This window comes from Myxine glutinosa, chromosome 11 (assembly GCF_964187855.1).
Source record: "Myxine glutinosa chromosome 11, kmMyxGlut1.1, whole genome shotgun sequence".
NCBI classification, from domain to species: Eukaryota; Metazoa; Chordata; class Myxini; order Myxiniformes; family Myxinidae; genus Myxine; species Myxine glutinosa.
Window position 1 is genome coordinate 103,968,064 of NC_136271.1, and position 21,160 is coordinate 103,989,223.

Here is a 21,160-nt window from a genome sequence, read left to right on the forward strand (position 1 = left end):
GGAGGGGCGGGGCTGTTCGGCCCCATGACCAAATAAGGAGACAAGCCCGTGGCTCACCACGAGGGGCACGTTGGTCGGCCCCATGCCCAAATAAGGAGACAAGCCCGTGGCTTGCCACGAGGGGCATGCTGTTCGACTCCATGCCCAAATAAGGTAGCAAGACCGTGGCATTGCCATATAAGGCAACGAAACAGAGCACGGGGGAGGGCGGTACCCAAAGAGAGGAGTGCGTGTCAGACCCGCCTTTGAGGGATGAGATATGCGTGCGACGATCGTGCAAGAGAGAACGAGAGGACCGAAGCAGAGGACAAAAGAGCCCGAGGCGTGTCAAGGAAAGAACGAGCCCTGCTGCGTGGAACGACCAAGATACGTGTGCTGCTGCCGCCCTGCTCGCTCCCAGCCCGGAAAGGACCTGCTTGCTGTGCGCCCTGCTCAACCTTCCAGGCTTGTGGTTCTACCTTCCTCTCCCTCCAGCCAATCCACTCTGCAATTCCCCATTCGTGTACGTGAGTTTGTCTTGTGTGTCTTGTCCCTGGGGTTAAGTAAGACTGTATAGTATAAGCTAGTATTTGCACTGTGTCCTTCTGATTCTTCCATTTCCTTGTATATTACTTTGATTGCTTTTCTTCCTTGAGTTGTGTGTAAATAATAATAAATCCCTGTTCTTCCTACTTTGTCTTCTTCTTCACATTCGGTCGCTTTAGAGGTTTCCAAATTGAGTGTACGTGGCGCGATTCGGCCAACGCATATGAATCGGGTTTAGCCCCTTCGATAAACGGCTCACGCCGCAGTTCGCTTCGCTCGGCGCAACCAATCCATTACGCTGCGGCCGTGAGCGGTGGTGTTTCCTTGCGTACCGGGAGGCGCTGGTATTTAGGTCATAGGACGTTTGGGCCTAATACCCTACCCAGCACTGACCGGGCGTGACGTCATACCCCAGGACCACGTCGGTCAATCATAGACGAGGGGATTAATCCCCCCTCGATAAGGGGGAAAGAGGCCGACGTTGGGTTCCGTAACAATATATGCATATATATACACCGGACACTCCTGCTAGTCTATACTATAAGAGAGCAGTTTGTCTGTCTGTGTCACCATCTTTGGTTGAGTGTATCTTCATCAAACGTTCAGAGGTGAGTGCTTGGGAGTGTTTTGGGCAAAACAAAAATTTATATATATATTTTAAGTTGGATTTTTGGGTATTTTTTTCTTTTAATCGATCTATCATGGGAGTGGGGAAGTGTGTAAGGACCCCACTCCTTAGTGGGTGTAGGAAAATGTTTTAGGCCCACAAAAATACACCGGGCAATGCCGAGTACCCGTGCTCGTAATAAATAAACTCAAGTGGACCATGGCTGGACACATAGCAAGAGGAACGGACAACCGGTGGACATGAATTCCAAACTAGCAGCCTAGAGAAGGCCCGGAAAGTAGCAGAGAGAGACCAAAATTGGAATTGGAGAGATGAAAATTATGAGTTTACTGAAGTACAATGACCCCAAATTGCATTGAATGGATCGAGTTGAGGCAGGCCTTTGTCCTGCAGTGGACTAAATAGGACAAGCAAACAACTTATCTTGCTATTCGAGAGGGAGAGCTATGATTGCAAATTATGTTTGATGACAGATATTGTTAAAGGTAATTACTGAAGAGACGATAGTCAAGCCTGACAGCTGTCAAATAGCAATTCCAATGATAGTGTAATACCACAAAATAATATATTCCTGTTTCCGCTTTAACATTTTTTTGAGTTATAAAGCATCTGATTACGAGGCCAAACAGCTTCATTGTGATTTTATTTTCTTTCCAGTGTTACCTTTTCGTATTAATTACCAAATTATTGATTAGAAGCCCATACTCTGCTTCACTCTTTGCAATGCATATCACAAGGGGAGAAATGTTTCTAGGCTCGACCCAATCCTGGATGGGTCGCCATTCCAACACAAGATACTCGACTTAAGGTGCAGGGATTTGGAATTTGTTCAGGTGTCGGTGATGACTCGCCTCCTCTTCACAAAAGACAACGAGGGGTCTTTAATGACCACCAACGACCATTGTTGGTGGACGGGGTCCTCCGACATGCGAAACACCAGGGTGACGGTTTATAGCCCAGTTGACATTCAAACCCAGGCTAGACAGCTCAGAGTGTGCTACCTCTAAACTATTCTGCCAGCATCCTTTTCATATGATCCAGATGTTATCAAGCTCAGCTCTAGACTTACAGTATCATTGAAAGGTCACTGTTTTTAATATTAAAGTAAAACTTAAAAGAATCCCTGGGATAGGCCAAATGGACAACAGTGTGACAACAAGAAACGGATAGACAACAGATACAAAATGGGGGCAAAAGGACGGCAGTGGTGACAACAAACCGATGTGCCATGGAACCAATCAACACAGAAGATGTTGACTAAATGGCATATTTATGGTTTGATGTCACAATGTTTAGCTTCCAATCCACGACATAATCGAAAGAATCATTGGTATTGAGATATTTCCTCTTTTACATTGATAAATAGTATTTACATCACTGCAGGAACAAACTTTGATACCTGGTAAGAACAAATGCGAGGCAGCAAGCATGATGGCTGCTTTCGTTGTGGATGTCATGGTTCCAGGAACTAACGAGCACTGGTCACAAAGTCCTTTCTTCGCCCGGTTGCTACAGTCGTGTTTTCTGTTGACATTTGTTCTTATGGTAACAGAAGATTCTCTTTTTATCTTCACAAACAATAGCTGCCTGGTTACTGCAGTTGTAAAAATGCAAGCTTTGTTCGGATGTCATTGAAGAGAAGATCACCACCTGCAAGGACATCACTGGTTCTTTTTATTGAATTGGAGAATTTTTTTAAGATATTCTAAGGATTTGGATATTTTCAAGGACAAGTTTGTTACAGACTCAATAAAAGACAATTCTGTATTGTCAACGTCGTGTTTAAGTCATGAAAAAAAAAATCATAATATCCATTTTTACTGCAATTTAAAGGCAGTGTCATTGATGTTTATGAGTCCTTGACCATGACAGCGTCAGCATTGTGGATTTATTTTCACAATTGTATGCCAATTAGACATGTTGGTTTTTTTTGCATTAGAAATGCAGAAATGATGCCCATCTTAAATTGGCAGCTTCCTCACCATGTCCTTGTGCTTTTGACATAAATGCAAACAGACGCATGATTGGCCAGGAGGTTCCACTAAGGCAAGGTCTGGGATGAAGTCTGTCACCGAGACTCAAAGAGTTTCATTTATTTGCTTTACGAGGGCAATGAAATTAAAAGCACGTGCACACACCATTTATTCTCAACCCATCTCTAGTCCCAGGGAAGTCTCAATGTTCGTCAATTTAGGTTGCGCGGAGGTCAGAGGTCCACTAAGGCAATGCTTAAGTCAAAAGCGCCCACCCAGCAGCACCCTTTTGCCAAGCTCTGCGTCAGTGTATGACCCCTATAACCCCAAACCTACCTCACTGCTTTCAATCAAGAACAGCTACCATGAAGGCTGTCGGGCAGACATAAAATGGTCTTGTCCTCTCTCCACCCCCGATTCTGTGTGAAGCGCCATTCTTGACTCACCACTACTCCCGCCTCCCCTCGGGAAGTGCGAATACAAAATACCAGCACACAGGGCCAGCTGAAACAGCTAATCAGCCTCGGTTATCCCTCTAATTGCGTAGACATTTATAATTGGTATTAATTCCTATGCAAACTTTCTGCTTGCTTGAAAATTCAACCTTCATTCTGACATAACAAGGTTCTTATAAAGTTCAAACTTCCCTCCTTAGTACTTAAATTATATAGAGTATGGGATATCAATCCGGTATAATTATGACCTAAGCAATATCTGTTCCTCTTTTCCGGGAGGCCTGACCACCCAGCCTGGAATCCATTAAAGAATTTGAATGCTCTGTGTATCTAGCTCAAAAGGTAATTACACTAACCTGCTGAACTTTTGGTTATTCTAATTAAATCTATTTATTTAGTACATTACAGCTTGTGAGCAGTGCACATGCACCCCAACCTGTTGTTAATGCTGTTTTCTTGAAACGCCGTTTATAGGGAACATCAAATGACATTTTAATTTTTATTGTGAAGCTAAATATTTTTCTACGGAGAATAAATCTATCACAGTCCCCTTTCTTCCAGCTAACCTCCGACTCGACTGTTCGGCCATCCAGCTTTGCTTTCTTCACCAAAGGTAGTTGAAGAGAGGTCATAAAACTTTTTGAGAGATCAGATTTTACTTAAAAGAACATCTCAAAAGAATAATAAAACAGCAGAAAGTGGGAGATTTGTGTTGGAAAGGATTTGGCCTGCCTGTTTGACTTACCTTACCTCTCTGTATAAACAAGTTAATATATAATGCATATTTTCTACATTTTGTCTGGGTTCATCTGGGTTAGTCATAAGAAACTTTTCCACAACTTAATGGCAAGTCATAAGAAACTTTTCCGCAACTTAATGGCAAGTCATAAGCAACTTTTCCACAACTTAATGGCAAGTCATAATAAACTTTTCCACAACTTAATGGCAAGTCATAAGAAACTTTTCCGCAACTTAATGGCAAGTCATAAGCAACTTTTCCACAACTTAATGGCAAGTCACATGAAACTTTTCCGCAACTTAATGGCAAGTCATATGAAACTTTTCCGCAACTTAATGGCAAGTCATAAGAAACTTTTCCGCAACTTAATGGCAAGTCATAAGCAACTTTTCCACAACTTAATGGCCAGTCGTAAGAAACTTTTCCGCAACTTAATGGCAAGTCATAAGCAACTTTTCCACAACTTAATGGCCAGTCATATGAAACTTTTCCGCAACTTAATGGCAAGTCATATGAAACTTTTCCACAACTTAATGGCAAGTCATAAGAAACTTTTCCGCAACTTAATGGCCAGTCATAAGAAACTTTTCCACAACTTAATGGCAAGTCATAATAAACTTTTCCACAACTTAATGGCAAGTCATAATAAACTTTTCCGCAACTTAATGGCAAGTCATAAGCAACTTTTCCGCAACTTAATGGCAAGTCATAAGAAACTTTTCCGCAACTTAATGGCAAGTCATAAGAAACTTTTCCGCAACTTAATGGCAAGTCATAAGAAACTTTTCCGCAAGTTTAATGAAATAAACGACTATAAAAACACATCTCTAATTAATGGCTTCAATTGATCTTTTCTTTGCTCTTTGCAGTATTTTCCAGATGGCTTTTGTTTTTGTCGATACGAACAAATCTTTATTTCAAGATGAGCCACATTGAGAGACCACAGTGGTTTCAAACCAAGAGGAGTCCCTTTGTGGGCTGGTTGGTTGATGATATACAGTGGAATAGGCGTAGGCGGACAGGTAGAACAATGGAATGGACCAACAGAACATTGATCGGAGCATGCTAACCAACCCAGAAAGCAAAGCTGACCTTTCAGGCGTTAACCCATCAACAGAGCAAATTAGCTCAAAGAGTTTCTCACCTAATCAAAAGTCATTGCTTAAAACGTCAGCTTTTCCTTGCTTCCCACGACAGTTAACATACTCCGATCAATGAATTCGACTTGGATGGTGAATTTGAAATTTTATTGACTGGATGAAAGGCAGAATCTAGAAAATATACTGCAGTGCTATCGTTAAAATGATCAGATAGCGTCCAGTGTCATGGTTAACATAGTATGTTGTACGACTGCAATATTCAGTCGTTTCATCAACAATTTGGTATACCAGGACTCCCCTAACAGCCATCCCAGGCAAACCTTTTTGCCAAGCACAAGCCTTTTGATTTCCCTACAAAATCATACAATATTTAAGTGTGTGTGTCTGTTTGTGCATGCGTGTGCGATGGGAGTTGTAACTATGTGATAAATATAATACATTAAATCCTCTGACGAGTAAAGTTTCAATAGTGTTATAGCATTGATGGGTTGACTGAGTACCTGCACTCAACTGAGGTTGTGGATCTACTGATGCATGTCGATGTGGATCCGTGAACTAGGTTGTGGATCCGTGAGGTTAAGGCTGAAAGGATCGAAACTTCGAGGAAGAACGGTGCCCAATTGATGATCCGTGTGGTCAGGAAATCAGTCAATTGCTTACAGGTTAAGGTTTACTTAAGGAAGGAAACTATGTTTTGAGGTTTATAATTTAAATAAAATTGAATATACAATGTTGTGAAATTAACATCATTTACAGCAATCCTTTAAATTACATTATATTGGAAAGGCCATGGGTGTACTACGAGAAGGAATCCCTGGTTCTCCTCAAACTTACTGGCCTGAAGCTACCGAGTACAAATAACTTCATACCACGGCAGGTTGCGAGCGAACCACGAATGCCAATTGGTCCACCACATGGTCTCATTGTCTCAGGGTTTTCCATCTAACCACCATTTGCAGCGATATTTACAGGCAGAAAAGAAAATGGATGAGATGCAGACTTAATCCTATGCTTTACCTACAGGCTATACACAATACAGGGTACCCATCAGACCATCAGAGCCCTCAAACGTCTCAATGTATCCACCTTCATGTATGATTGTGTGCACATATATGCGTGTGTGTGTATGTGTGTATGCATGTAAGTTGTTTTTGCCTGCTATCCCGACATGTGTGTGGCCCTCAGGATATGGAACGGACGGACATCTACTAGGTCTCAAAGTATCCAACTCTGTTAACATGTGTGTGTTTGTGTCCTTCGTTGTTATCTCCATATGCTGGTTTCAGAAGGTGCAACGTAGTCCTCCCAAGTCTCGAAGTATCCACCTGCGTTTCCGTATGGGATCATGATTCATGGACTAGTTTGTGAAGTTTTCTTCTCCTCAAAGTTTTGTTCCGAGGGCTCTTTTGAGGATCTTCACAGAGCCTTGGTTAGCTTCCAACTGCAGGTCGTTTGTTGTAATATTCTCTGGGGTGGTTTAATCTCTGTAACGTTCTTTTTATCATTCCCGTTGCTCCAATAAATCACTGGTACAATTTTGGATCTTCAGCTTCCAGGATCTTTTCACTTCATTTTTGAGGCCTTGGTATTTGGTCATTTTTCTTGATTTCCTCATTGTTTAGGCCAAAATCACTGGAGGCTGACACCTCAAATAGCAATGCCTTCCTTTCTTGTTTGTATCTCTGTACTATATCCAGTCACAATGCTTTGTTTTCTATTTATCCACTTGATAGGATCATTAGGTCATAGGGGGGAATTACTTGGTTGTTTTCAGTGATTGACTTTGGTTCATGTTTCCACAACTTTTCTCCAGCTGGGATATTGAGACTTTTGCAGATGTGCCAGTGGATGACTCAACAATTTTTGCTGTGCCTTTGGATGTACAGCTGCTATGACATGAGTTTTTTTTACATCCTGATGTAAAGGAGGTGGCTCGTTACCTCCGCCACCAAAGGTGGATGGAGGTTATGTTTTCACTCCTGTCTGTCTGTCTGTCTGTCCGTTTGTGAACAAAATATCTCAAAATGTTGTGGAGGGATTCAGACGACATTTGGCAGCGATGTAGTGTATATGACAAGGACGAAATGATTAGATTTTGGTGAAGATCAGAATTCGGATCTGGCTACTAGAATGTTTAACTGATTCTTCACCATTGGGAGGTAGGGCCAAAAACGATACATCGCAGGATATCTCAAAAAGTTATGGATGGATTTGGACGAAACCTGTTGGGCAGGTTGTGTGTGCGACAAGGAAGAATCGATTCAAGTTTGGTGGAGATCCGGATCTGGATCCAGCTAGTAGAATGTTCTAAGTGATTCTTCACCATTGAGTGATGTGGCAAACCAGGCGGAGGTATGCTCTCTACTGAGTGCCGTTCTAGTTCTTTCTGTTTCTGCCTTGCAGAAGCTACACTTGACCAATTGACTAAGTCCTCTGATTTTTCTACAAGCCATTGTTGTAATGTCCTTGTTCTTGGTCATTTACAGTCACGTGAAAAAGTAAGTACACCCTATGTAAAGTTTTGACTTTTTCAACATATTTCAACATACAGATATTTGATCTTCATTTCAACAATATTGATAGATAAAGGTGATATAATATAACAAATATCATGAAACATTTACATTTTGTAGTCCATTGTATAATTTAAATAAACATACTATAAATACAAATTTCACATGTGAAAAAAGTAAGTACACCCATACATTTATCACTACTTCAAATAGCTAAAATTAGAATCAGGTGCACCAGCTCAGGTGCAAATGATTAGAACATCGTCAGAGAGGATCTTGGAGGAACCTGTCTTATTTATACCTCAGACATTTAGTTTGGTTTGCTCTTTGTTGTTGAAGTGTGCGGCGTCACCATGCCTAGATCAAAAGAGCTCTCTGAGGCCTTCAGAAAGAAGGTTATAGATGCCTACGAGTCTGAGAAGGGATTTAAAAAGATCTCCAAACAATTTGAAATCAATCATTCGACTGTCCGGAAGATCATCTACAAGTGGAGAAGATTCCAAACAACTGCCAACTTGTTCAGGCCAGGCCGCCCCAGCAAGTTCAGCCTGAGAGCAGACCGCAAGATGCTGAAAGAAGTCTCTAAGAACCCCAGAATGTCATCACGGGACCTACAGGTAGCTCTTGCCACTGTTGATGTCAAAGTGCACGAGTCTACCATTAGAAAGAGGCTGCACAAATTTGATCTACATGGGAGGTGTGCCAGGAGGAAACCTTTGCTGTCCAGAAAGAATATCAGGGCAAGACTAAAGTTTGCCAATGAACACCGAGGCAATGACCACCACTTCTGGAACAATGTGCTCTGCACAGATGAGTCAAAGGTACAGCTATTTGGCCACAGTACCAGAAGACATGCTTGGCGAAAACCAAAGACAGCATTTCACCACAAGAACCTGATACCAACTGTTAAGCATGGTGGTGGAAATATTGTGGTTTGGGGCAGCTTTGCTGCATCAGGGCCTGGGCGGCTCACCATCATAGAATCCACTATGAATTCTTCATTGTACCAGAGGGTGCTTGAGGATAATGTGAGGCCATCTGTCGGAAAGTTGAAGCTCAACCGAAGGTGGACCTTGCAACATGACAAAGACCCTAAACATACCAGTAAATCCACCAAGGAATGGCTGAAAAGAAAGAAATGGAGGGTTCTGGAATGGCCAAGTCAAAGCCCGGATCTAAATCCCATCGAGATGTTGTCGGGGGATTTGAAACGAGCTGTGCATGCAAGAAACCCCTCAAAAATCGCACAGCTGAAATAATTCTGCATGGAGGAGTGGGCAAAACTTTCTCCCAGTCGATGTCAGAGACTGGTAGACAGTTATAAGAAACGGCTACTTGATGTTGTTTCTGCCAAAGGGGGCAATACCACCTATTAGAGCCAAGGGTGTACTTACTTTTTCCACATGTGAAATTTGCATTTATGTTTATTTAAATTATACAATGGGCTACAAAATGTAAATGTTTCATGATATTTGTTATATTATGTCACCTTTATCTATCAATATTGTTGAAATGAAGATCAAATAGCTGTATGTTGAAATATGTTGAAAAGGTCAAAACTTTACATGGGGTGTACTTACTTTTTCACGTGACTGTATAATAATTTGTTCTCTCTCCCAGTTGAGCTGATCAAATCTAAATCATTCCAAAGAGCCTTCTTTGTCTACTCCCAATCTGTCCAACTCTTTTTACGGCATAGCCCGTCGGGCAATGCCCTCTGGAACAGCATTTGTCTGTCTGTCCAGTGTATGTATGTAAGTCCCCCATAAACATCCACCAATCAGAGCTGAGGATCTGTTCACATGACAGGGGAACAGCAGATCCTCCACTTAGCAGATGCAATCCCAGCTTCGCTGTTGTTAGAATATCAGTCTTGTTTATACCTTCCTGCTCTTTTATCGTTTTCTCAGTTGTCGTATTTCTGTTGATATTTCTTTTTATATTCTCCTTTTTTCTTTTTTTCATGCAGTTGTTGGGGCTGTATTAATTGTTGTTTGGTTTCTTGTGTGACATCCTCAATTCACACCTGTCTTTGGAAACTTTTTGCTATGTGGGTTAAGGATACTGTTGTGGAATTTTCCCTCACTCTTCTGCCAGGTTCAAAGTATTTCAGTTGAAACATTAAAAACAAATTAGACTTCTCCAATCAAGTTCTAAGCATAACAGAGTTCAATAATTTATTGATACTTGCATAAAGATGTTACAGATTTCAAAGTTAATTTATGCAAGGAGGAGAGAGGACCTCTCACATTTTGTTACATTTTGCCAATAGAACATGTAACCAATTAATATTTAGCCAATCAAGACATTTTCTGGGATTCTCTCTCTCCCTGGATACTCCAGTGATTTTAGTTTTATACTTCAGCACACAACTAGATTATCTCAGTCGACACCACAGCAGATGTAATGTTTGAATTATGCCACAGTAGATATTAGGTTGTGCCACGTACAAGCGAGAGGAATTGCAGACATATTGGTGCCCAGGGCATCTTGACTTTGTATGAAGATTCATATATTTAGTTTTGGTATACTATTTTGTTTTCGTTTTGGTATACATTTGAAATGGTATACTATTTCGTTAACATTCAAGATGCAATATTTAAATTTCATATGATTACATAATAAAGCAAATCTTTCCTTTTGTTAGATGTGAGTACAAAGGTGTTTGCATTGATCAATTCCAAAACAGAAGCCACTATGACCATTAGCTCCACACATCTCCCACAAACACCGCACGTGGGTAGTTAGCTGGCCTTCACCCCACCCCGCCATTTCACCAGGGTTGCACGAGTGTGGCACGGCTGCTCGACACAGAAACAGTTCATTTTAACACCGCATAGCCTCCATTGTATTCCAACCAACCATATGATTATCCACTTAAAACACATTTTATTTTGTAACATCTTCACACTCAGTAAATATATGTCAGTGTGTGTGTTTGTGTGTCTGCCTGTACATTTTGATCAAAAATCTTCGACAATACCTTCTCTGGTTTGTTGGCTCTGTTGCACTATTTACTTATTCAGTCAATCCCACAGTTGTCATTCTATGTACTTGGGTGAGCTCCATTAGGCCGCTACCTCCTTGTCTCGGCAGGTACATTCTCGGGATACATTGATATTTGTAAAACATACCGTAATGGTGAGGAGTTTCCTAGTCTTGATATCCAGTTTATTGATTTCTGATTGTGGCTAGTTTATTATTCCGCAGCTGTACTGGAATACTGGTGTTGCGAGTTGGTTTATAGCTTTGATTTTGTTCCTTGGAGATAGGTATGTTTTCAGGATCAGCCTCGTTCTACACAGGTATTTTTTCACAATTGTTTTGCACATTTGTTTGTGACATATTTGGTGGCCCTCTTCTACTCCAAGGTATTTGTAAGATGCATCGTTGTCTAACTCCTGTATTGGTGTATTTGTGTCAATTTTTATGTAGTCCGTTTTTGTTGGTCTACCTTGATGGCACTTGGCAAACTTATCCAGGCCAAATTCCATTTGAATGTCGCCGGAATACTCTTTCACTAATTTGAATTGTTCTGCAAATTTTTTGTCGTTTGGTGCAAAGAGTTTCAAATCATCCATGTAAAGGAGATGTATCACCTTTTTGTCTCTTTGGATGTTCTCTTATTTGATGTCAAGGTGTATCAATGTCCTTGCTCATTAAGGAGGCTGTTCAGTGAGTCCAGGGCCAGGCCAAACAGGAGAGGTGAAAGGCTGTTTCTGGAAGATCCCTAGAAGTATCTTCACCCCTACTATTTTGTTCTTTCCTTCCGGATGCTGAAATATCAACGTGGTATTCCAAAGCTCCATCGCTTTCTCTACGAGCTTGATTATTTGGGGGTTGATCTTGTACAATTGCATGCATTGTATCATCCGTGAATGTGGGACACTATCAAAAGGTTTTTTGTAGTCTATCCATGTTGTGGATAATTTTGTTCTTCTTCTATTGCAATTTTCGAGTATGGCCTTGTTTAATAGGAGGTGGTCTATCGTTCCATAGCATCCTGTTTTACATCCCTTCTTCTCTTCTGCCTCTAGACCTCCGTCTTGTGTGAGGAAATGGTATATAATTTTTTGACGATTCCCCCAAGGAATTTGTATGTTGTTGGCAGACGGGTTATTGGTCTATACTTGTGAGGTAGTTGGGTCTCTTCAGATTGAGCCCTCCCAGGTCTCAAAGTGTCCACCTTCGTGCATGTGTGTGTGTGTGTGTGTGTGTGTGTGTGTGTGTGTGTATACATACATGTATGAGTGTGTGCACATATATGTGTGTATGTATGTGTACAAGTTGTTGTTTTTGGCTGCTATCTCCACACGCGGGTGGATTTCAGGAGATGGAACAGAGGACTAACCAGGTCTCAAAGTATCCACCTCCGTATAAAAAGTCAAAGGGTGTGAATACTTTCTGAAGGCACTGTAGTTGAACCAGCAGTGACATGTATGCCACATGAATGCCCAGTCAGAATACAATTACCAATTTAAACCAGTATTGTCTCTCTCAGTGCACCATATAACCCTTTTTAGAAACTCCATAACATTCAGGTACCAACTTTACCCGATCCTGCCTTTTCTAATCCTTTATGATTATTTAATCTGGATTGTGGATTTAATTTGGTCAAATTTCAGCAATTACTTGTTATGAGAATCACTACTTATATTTGTCTTAAATGAGAATTATTAATTATGTCCATTATCTTCAATGTCGTGTCGCATATTTATATGAAAACAATGCGCAAGCAAGCTTGAAATGCAGCAACAACAGAAAAGCAAATTAAATTTTAAACCTTCACAGGTGAAGCTAATTTTGTAAATCTCGAAGGCATAGAAAGCCATGTTGTCTCTAATTACATTTTCTTATGGATTTGCATGATTGGCTGTGATTTGTTTATATTAATTCTTTCAATAATATGGTTTGAAATTTGCCTGAAAGTATTAGCAATGTTATAATTCATTGCAATTAGATCATCAAATTGCACCAGTGAAGAAACCTCTTCCTCAAATAAAAAAACGTCTTAGTCGCTGTTGATGTTGACTCCAGACAAACACGTTTAAACAGCCCTTAAACAGGGAAGCAATTTTCAGGACAAGCTTGTTTAATTGTTGGGCCTTGCGATGCTTTGGAACCTTTCTGATTGCTTGACTTTGCGATGCAATCTATAGAACATGATCCTATCTATCTATAATTCCAGTAATCTCTGTGTGTATGTGTGTGTGTCTGTGTGTGTGTGTGTGTGTGTGTGTGTGTGTGTGTGTGTGTGTTTGTCTGTGACCGCTGTTTCTCGACAACCACGGGTCCGATCTAATTGAAACTTGCCAGGTATATTGCTGGGGACCCGAGGATGTGCCTTTTCAAGGTTTGAAATTAATCGGACAAGTGGTTCCCAAGGTATGGTCACCGTACTCGCAAGCCGTTCGCTTTGGCTTTGCGAATGGACCAAACCATTTCATGTAAATAGAGGGGGGGGGGTTCTGTGGTCGTTACTGCCACGTGGTTTCAAAGTTTTTTTTTGTTGTTGTTGTTTGCACGCATGTTTTTTTGCACCCACGTACGGGCACGCCCTAGTAGTCTAAAACTGCAGAGCATGATCATAGAAGTTCAACGGAGTAGAGGAAAAAACAGCGCACAAAATTGTATCATACCTCTACAATATTTCCTGCCTAATATCCCCTTGCTTAAAAAAACAAAAAAACAGGGGGGATATTGTAATCAGCTCAATCTGTCCATCCCGCTATCTTCTCCAAAACATTTTTTTTTTGCGGTAAAAACGGTTAAAAAAAAAGAAGCATTTAAAAAGTTGTCGAGTAGTTTGAAAGCCTCTTTTATTTTCACATGAAAAAGCCTCAGTTAATTCCTCCACTGATCACTTTGAGTAATGTGTGAAAAGAAGGCGCAAGCCATTCCAGTGTTGCTTTGTCTGAAGCAGGTTCTCCTCAAGGATTTGCCTGTATTTCGCTCCATTCATTGTTCCTTCTATCCTTACAAGTCTCCCAGTCCCTGCCACTGAAAAGCATCCCCATAGCATGATGCTGAAGGGATGCTTTTCAGATGCTGCCACCATCATGCTTCATGGTATGGATGGTGTTAGATGGGTGATGAGCTGTGCTCAGTTTCCGCCGGACAATAGCATTTTGCATTCAGGCCAAAGAGTTCAATTTTCATCTCATCAGACCACAAAGTATTTTGCATCATGCTCCCGTGTCTTTCATATGCCTTTTGGCAAACTCCAAGCATGCTGTCATGTGCCCTTTTCTCAGGAGTGGCTTCTGTCTGGCCACTCTCGCATAAAGCCTAGATTTGTGAAGTGCTGCAGAGACTGTTGTCCTTCCAGAAGGTTCTCCCATCTCAACCAAGGAACTCTATAGTTCTGTCAGAATGGTCTTTGGGGTCTTGGTCACCTTCCTGACCGAGGTACTTCTTGCCTAGTTGCTCAGTTTGGTCGGATGGCCAGCTCTTGGAAGAGTCCGGGTAGTTCCATATTCTTTCCATTTCCTGTTGATGGAGCACACTGTGCTCTTGGGAATTTTCAACACTATAAATTGTTTTATACCCTTCCCCAGATTTATGCCTCATCACAATCCTGTCTCGGAGTTCGTCGGACAGTTCCTTAGATTTAATGGTAGAGATTCTGCGCTGACAAGCAGTGTCAACTATGAGACCTTATATAGAAAGGTGTGTTTCCTTCTAAATCATGTCCAACCAATTGAATTGACCACAGGTAGACTCCAATGAAGTTGTAGAGACATCTCAAGGATGACTAAAGGAAATTGGATTTACCTGAGCTCAATTTTAAGTGTCATAGCAAATGGGTTGAATACTTATTGGCTCATGATATTTCAGCTTTTCATTTCTTTTCTTTTTTAATTATTTTCTAAAAATTTCTGAAAAAAATTCCACGTTGACATTATAGGGTATTATGTGTAGATCAGTGACAAAAAAAAACTCAATTCAATACATTTAAAATTCAGGCTGTAATACAACAAATGTGAAAAAGTCAGGGGTGTGAATACTTTTTGAAGGCACTGTATTATGCATATCGTTATGGCGCCGTGTTTCGGGGTTTACTTATGAGGGGGAGGGAGCCTCTGTTTCCAAATTCCTTTAATGAGCAAGCAATCAAAATGTGCATGTAATAAAAAGGGGGAGGGGTGCAAAAATGTACAAAGAGGCCAACTTGCAAGCAATTCAGGATGCAAGCAATACACAGCACAAATAACAGGGACAAAGAGCAGCACTAAGCCAAACCTATACCTTATCTGTCTAAAACATAGTAGAAAGTCCACGGAGGGTTGGGGGCAAAGAAAGATAGGGCAGAACGAGGTGGTTTCGACTTCTTTTCTCACCATTCATGGGCCGTCGTGCCCGTGCAGCCCGTATGCTGAGGGAGGAGGTCAAAAGGAGTAACACTGCTTGGTGTCTAACGTGCGTATTGAAGAGGTGCGGATGAGGGGCGTGGCTGCGGTGAGAGTTGCGATAAGGGTTGCGAGTGTCTGCCGTATTTGTGGTTGAGGTGGTAATATAAGCGGCATTTCAGGTGAGCTGTTGAGGTGATAATATAAACGGCATTTCAGGTGTGCTGTTGTTGAGGTGGTAATATAAGCGGCATTTCAGGTGTGCTGTTGTTGAGGTGATAATATAAGCGGCATTTCAGGTGTGCTGTTGTTGAGGTGGTAATATAAGCGGCATTTCAGGTGAGCTGTTGTTGAGGTGGTAATATAAGCGGCATTTCAGGTGAGCTGTTGTTGAGGTGGTAATATAAGCGGCATTTCAGGTGTGCTGTTGTTGAGGTGGTAATATAAGCGGCATTTCAGGTGAGCTGTTGTTGAGGTGGTAATATAAGCGGCATTTCAGGTGAGCTGTTGTTGAGGTGGTAATATAAGCGGCATTTCAGGTGAGCTGTTGAGGTGGTAATATAAGCGGCATTTCAGGTGAGCTGTTGTTGAGGTGGCAATATATGCGGCATTTCAGGTGTGCTGTTGTTGAGGTGGTAATATAGGCGGCATTTCAGGTGTGCTATTGTTGAGGAGGTAATATATGCGGCATTTCAGGTGAGCTGTTGAGGTGATAATATAAGCGGCATTTCAGATGTGCTGTTGTTGAGGTGATAATATAAGCGGCATTTCAGGTGTGCTGTTGTTGAGGTGCTAATATAAGCGGCATTTCAGGTGAGCTGTTGTTGAGGTGGTAATATAAGCGGCATTTCAGGTGAGCTGTTGTTGAGGTGGTAATATATGCGGCATTTCAGGTGAGCTGTTGTTGAGGTGGTTATATATGCGGCATTTCAGGTATGCTGTTGTTGAGGTGGTAATATAAGCGGCATTTCAGGTGTGCTGTTGAGGTGGTAATATAAGCGGCATTTCAGGTGAGCTGTTGAGGTGGTAATATAAGCGGCATTTCAGGTGAGCTGTTGTTGAGGTGGTAATATATGCGGCATTTCAGGTGAGCTGTTGAGGTGGTAATATAAGCGGCATTTCAGGTGAGCTGTTGTTGAGGTGGTAATATAAGCGGCATTTCAGGTGAGCTGTTGAGGTGGTAATATAAGCGGCATTTCAGGTGAGCTGTTGTTGAGGTGGTAATATAGGCGGTATTTCAGGTGAGCTGTTGTTGAGGTTGTAATATAGGCAGCATTTCAGGTGAGCTGTTAAGGTGATAATATAGGTGGCATTTCAGGTGAGCTGTTGTTGAGGTGGTAATATAGGCAGCATTTCAGGTGAGCTGTTGTTGAGGTGGTAATATAGGCAGCATTTCAGGTGAGCTGTTGTTGAGGTGGTAATATAGGCGGCATTTCAGGTGAGCTGTTAAGGTGATAATATAGGTGGCATTTCAGGTGAGCTGTTGTTGAGGTGGTTATATAGGCGGCATTTCAGGTGAGCTGTTGTTGAGGTGGTAATATAGGCAGCATTTCAGGTGAGCTGTTGTTGAGGTGGTAATATAGGCGGCATTTCAGGTGAGCTGTTGTTGAGGTGGTAATATAGGTGGCATTTCAGGTGAGCTGTTGTTGAGGTGGTAATATAGGTGGCATTTCAGGTGAGCTGTTGTTGAGGTGGTTATATAGGCGGCATTTCAGGTGGGCTGTTAAGGTGATAATATAGGTGGCATTTCAGGTGAGCTGTTGTTGAGGTGGTTATATAGGTGGCATTTCAGGTGAGCTGTTGTTGAGGTGGTAATATAGGTGGCATTTCAGGTGAGCTGTTGTTGAGGTGGTTATATAGGCGGCATTTCAGGTGAGCTGTTAAGGTGATAATATAGGTGGCATTTCAGGTGAGCTGTTGTTGAGGTGGTTATATAGGCGGCATTTCAGGTGAGCTGTTGTTGAGATGGTAATATAGGCAGCATTTCAGGTGAGCTGTTGTTGAGGTGATAATATAGGTGGCATTTCAGGTGAGCTGTTGTTGAGGTGGTAATATAGGCGGCATTTCAGGTGAGCTGTTGTTGAGGTGGTTATATAGGCGGCATTTCAGGTGAGCTGTTGTTGAGGTGGTAATATAGGCGGCATTTCAGGTGAGCTGTTGTTGAGGTGGTAATATAGGCAGCATTTCAGGTGAGCTGTTGTTAAGGTGATAATATAGGTGGCATTTCAGGTGAGCTGTTGTTGAGGTGGTTATATAGGCGGCATTTCAGGTGAGCTGTTGTTGAGGTGGTAATATAGGCAGCATTTCAGGTGAGCTGTTGTTGAGGTGGTAATATAGGCGGCATTTCTGGTGAGCTGTTGTTGAGGTGGTAATATAGGCAGCATTTCAGGTGAGCTGTTGTTGAGGTGATAATATAGGTGGCATTTCAGGTGAGCTGTTGTTGAGGTGGTAATATAGGCGGCATTTCAGGTGAGCTGTTGTTGAGGTGGTAATATAGGCAGCATTTCAGGTGAGCTGTTGTTGAGGTGATAATATAGGTGGCATTTCAGGTGAGCTGTTGTTGAGGTGGTAATATATGCGGCATTTCAGGTGAGCTGTTGTTGAGGTGGTAATATATGCGGCATTTCAGGTGAGCTGTTGTTGAGGTGGTAATATATGCGGCATTTCAGGTGAGCTGTTGTTGAGGTGGTTATATAGGCGGCATTTCAGGTGTGCTGGTGTTGAGGTGGTATTATATGCGGCATTTCAGGTGTGCTGTTGTTGAGGTGGTAATATATGCGGCATTTCAGGTGAGCTGTTGTTGAGGTGGTTATATAGGCGGCATTTCAGTTGTGCTGTTGTTGAGGTGGTAATATGTGCGGCATTTCAGGTGTGCTGTTGTTGAGGTGGTAATATATGCGGCATTTCAGGTGAGCTGTTGTTGAGGTGGTAATATAGGCAGCATTTCAGGTGAGCTGTTGTTGAGGTGGTAATATAGGCGGCATTTCAGGTGAGCTGTTGTTGAGGTGGTAATATAGGCGGCATTTCAGGTGAGCTGTTGTTGAGGTGATAATATAGGTGGCATTTCAGGTGTGCTGTTGTTGAGGTGGTAATATATTGTTACAGACGTGGCTTGGATGTTATTTACCGAGCGGTTTTATGGTATGACCACGTCTGCACAAGTTACCCGATTGTGCCCGAACGTTGACTAATCGCGCTATGCTAGACCAATGAAGGAAAAAGAAGACACACGGCTGGAATTAATACGACACGACACCAGGGATACGGTTCTCAAAGGTTGTTATTACAATAATGCGGAAGGTTTAGATTACAGGGACAAGAGGGAAACATAGGAAGGTGGGCACTTAAACACACTTATATTAACCCCAACGGACGACAGATAAACGGGACAAGGCTCACTCACACGGGGATTGATGGAAAGGACAGGCGGGTAGCGATCGCTCCAGGTGCACCTGGGCTCAGGGCAGGATCACGTACGGTCCAGTTTAAGAGATGCGGTGGAGGTATTGCAGCGCTCGAGGGGTGGCGACTTCTCTCTCCAGGCTGGGGGCGCATCTGACGTCACATCCGGCGCGTGGCCGCGTATATCCGGCGGGGAGTGACACGCCCTCGGCTCGTTAGCTCCGCCTCGTGGAATCGGCACGTTGCTTCTCATTGGGTGCGTGCGGGGGGGGTTACTGGCTCCGCCCCTGACGAGGAGCTGACAGCCAGCCCCTTCGGGGTAACGCCGTGGAGCGTATGGTCATGGCGGGTAACCGAGCCGGTGTGAGGACGCACACTCCCCGCCCCTCTGTTGTTGTAGTCGTAGTTGTAGTTGTAATTGTTGTTGTAGTTGTTGTTATTGTTGTTGTTTGGGGAAGAAGATGGGAGGAGGTATGGGAAAGGTCCTAAACTCACTACTGATGCCATATAATCACATTCTGGTGCAACGAAGAGTCATAATTAATGGAGACGAGGCCTTAACTGACATAGAATAAGAATAACTAGGAAGATGTCCGAAAGTTGTCTACGTGTGGTGCGGTGGACCTGGGCACGACATTTAATGGGGGAATAAGGGGAAGGTCGGCTCTACTGATTGTTATTTACATGCAATGGGACTAGGGAATGGGGGATCGGGGAAAGTTGGGGAGTATTGGAGAAAATAGGGGAATATTTACAAGCGGATATGGAGGCCAAATTCCATATTCGCAACATTGCACCCTTCTCTACCCTCGGGGCGTCCCGACCCGATAAATTTTTACCTACTTTAGTGTGGCACGCAATGTAGTTCCCTCTACTATTAACTCTACCCTGAGTGCGACAGTTTTACAGATATTCACAAATGAGTAAATATGTCCCCCTGCGACGTTGCACCCTTCTCCTCACAGAAACACACCCACAGGATAACCGAATCCGGAAAGAATCCTCAAACTAAACATACAGCCGGTAGGGAGCATTATTTACAAGACTACGCTGCTATTTACACTACGATCCAGGACCTGTTTTTGGAGGAACACATGCAGATGTTATGCATAGAGAGAGCGCGCTTGCCAACATCGATACACCAACCCACGAGTGCTCTGTGGCCGACGGCCTTTAATAACGTGCAGAGCACCCTTCCCGAGCATCAACAGCACCACCCCACCACCAATCGGTGCAGTCACCATTGTTCATTGGAATAAAAATAAATTCGACAACCCCTAACCCTGCAGGTGTCTCTTGCTCTTCTTGTGGTGCACTTGGTGGTGTTAACTATTAGTGGTTCACCTGTATGGCATAGGTGCCACGTTGACCCATAGGTCCATCCCCGGGTGGTGCTTGGCCGCAAACGAACTGCGGTCCATTGTGGGTGGCCACAAACATTGCGGTCCATATGGTGTATCGATCCCGGCAGCAAACAGCGAAAGTGCAGGCCCACAACTGCGCAGCCAGCACCTCTCTCTCCTCTCTCTCTACCCCAAAGCCAGATCCTCGGAGGTGGGAGACAAAAGAAGAAACAAGTGAGTAAGGTGGTAAGGGCGCAAAAGTGCACGCAATGTAAGGTGATGCACACTGGGGGCACATGGGAACCAGGTGAGACAGGTACGTTCCTATCGTACGCCCCACCCCCCCCCACCAGGTAACCTACATGGCCCCTCCCTTACCCCTTACTGTATCCACACAACACAACACTACCCATAAACGTCTACTTTACAAATCAACAAACATCCCTACTGTCTTCCCCGTTCCTCCCATATACCAAATTCGTCTTCTCTCCCTCCTAACCAATCAAATTTGCCATTTTCAACTCTCATCAAAATTTGCCATCTCCAACTCAACATCAAAATTTGCCATCACCAATTCATCATCAGTCCCTCCTAGGGAGGGAGAGATGGAATCACCCCAATGTCTCATCCACATCGTGATGCGTCTCACAAATCCACACAGCGATTCATCTCCTGCAACAAAACAAAGAAAACACAGGTGTGGAGTCATCATCATCACCACAGGTAAGTGGCTGCGTATGGTGCGACAGGTTCATTAATCCTAACTATTTCCTAAATGACTTTAACAACTTTACACTACCCGGGGTCTTTCTCCGGCCAAACCATTGGCCCTCTTACACTATGGGTTCTAAAAACCAATTCCCATTGGCCAACTGTGGTGCTCTTCAATTTGGGGTCTCACTCCCCCGATTCATCTCCCGGTGCCCTCGCACAATTTCCGGGCTGTGGCATGTACCTCTCCCAGTGGGTCTACCCACCTGCACACCTCCACCACTGCAGTTGCCTCCGAGCTTACCTAGCTCCTCACCCTAACCTAACTAACTGGGGCAGGCCCTCTGGCGCTCTCCCCACTCGGTGCCCTCTCTGGCACTGGGCTACCCGATCCACACCCGGGATCCTCAGGCACCCACTCA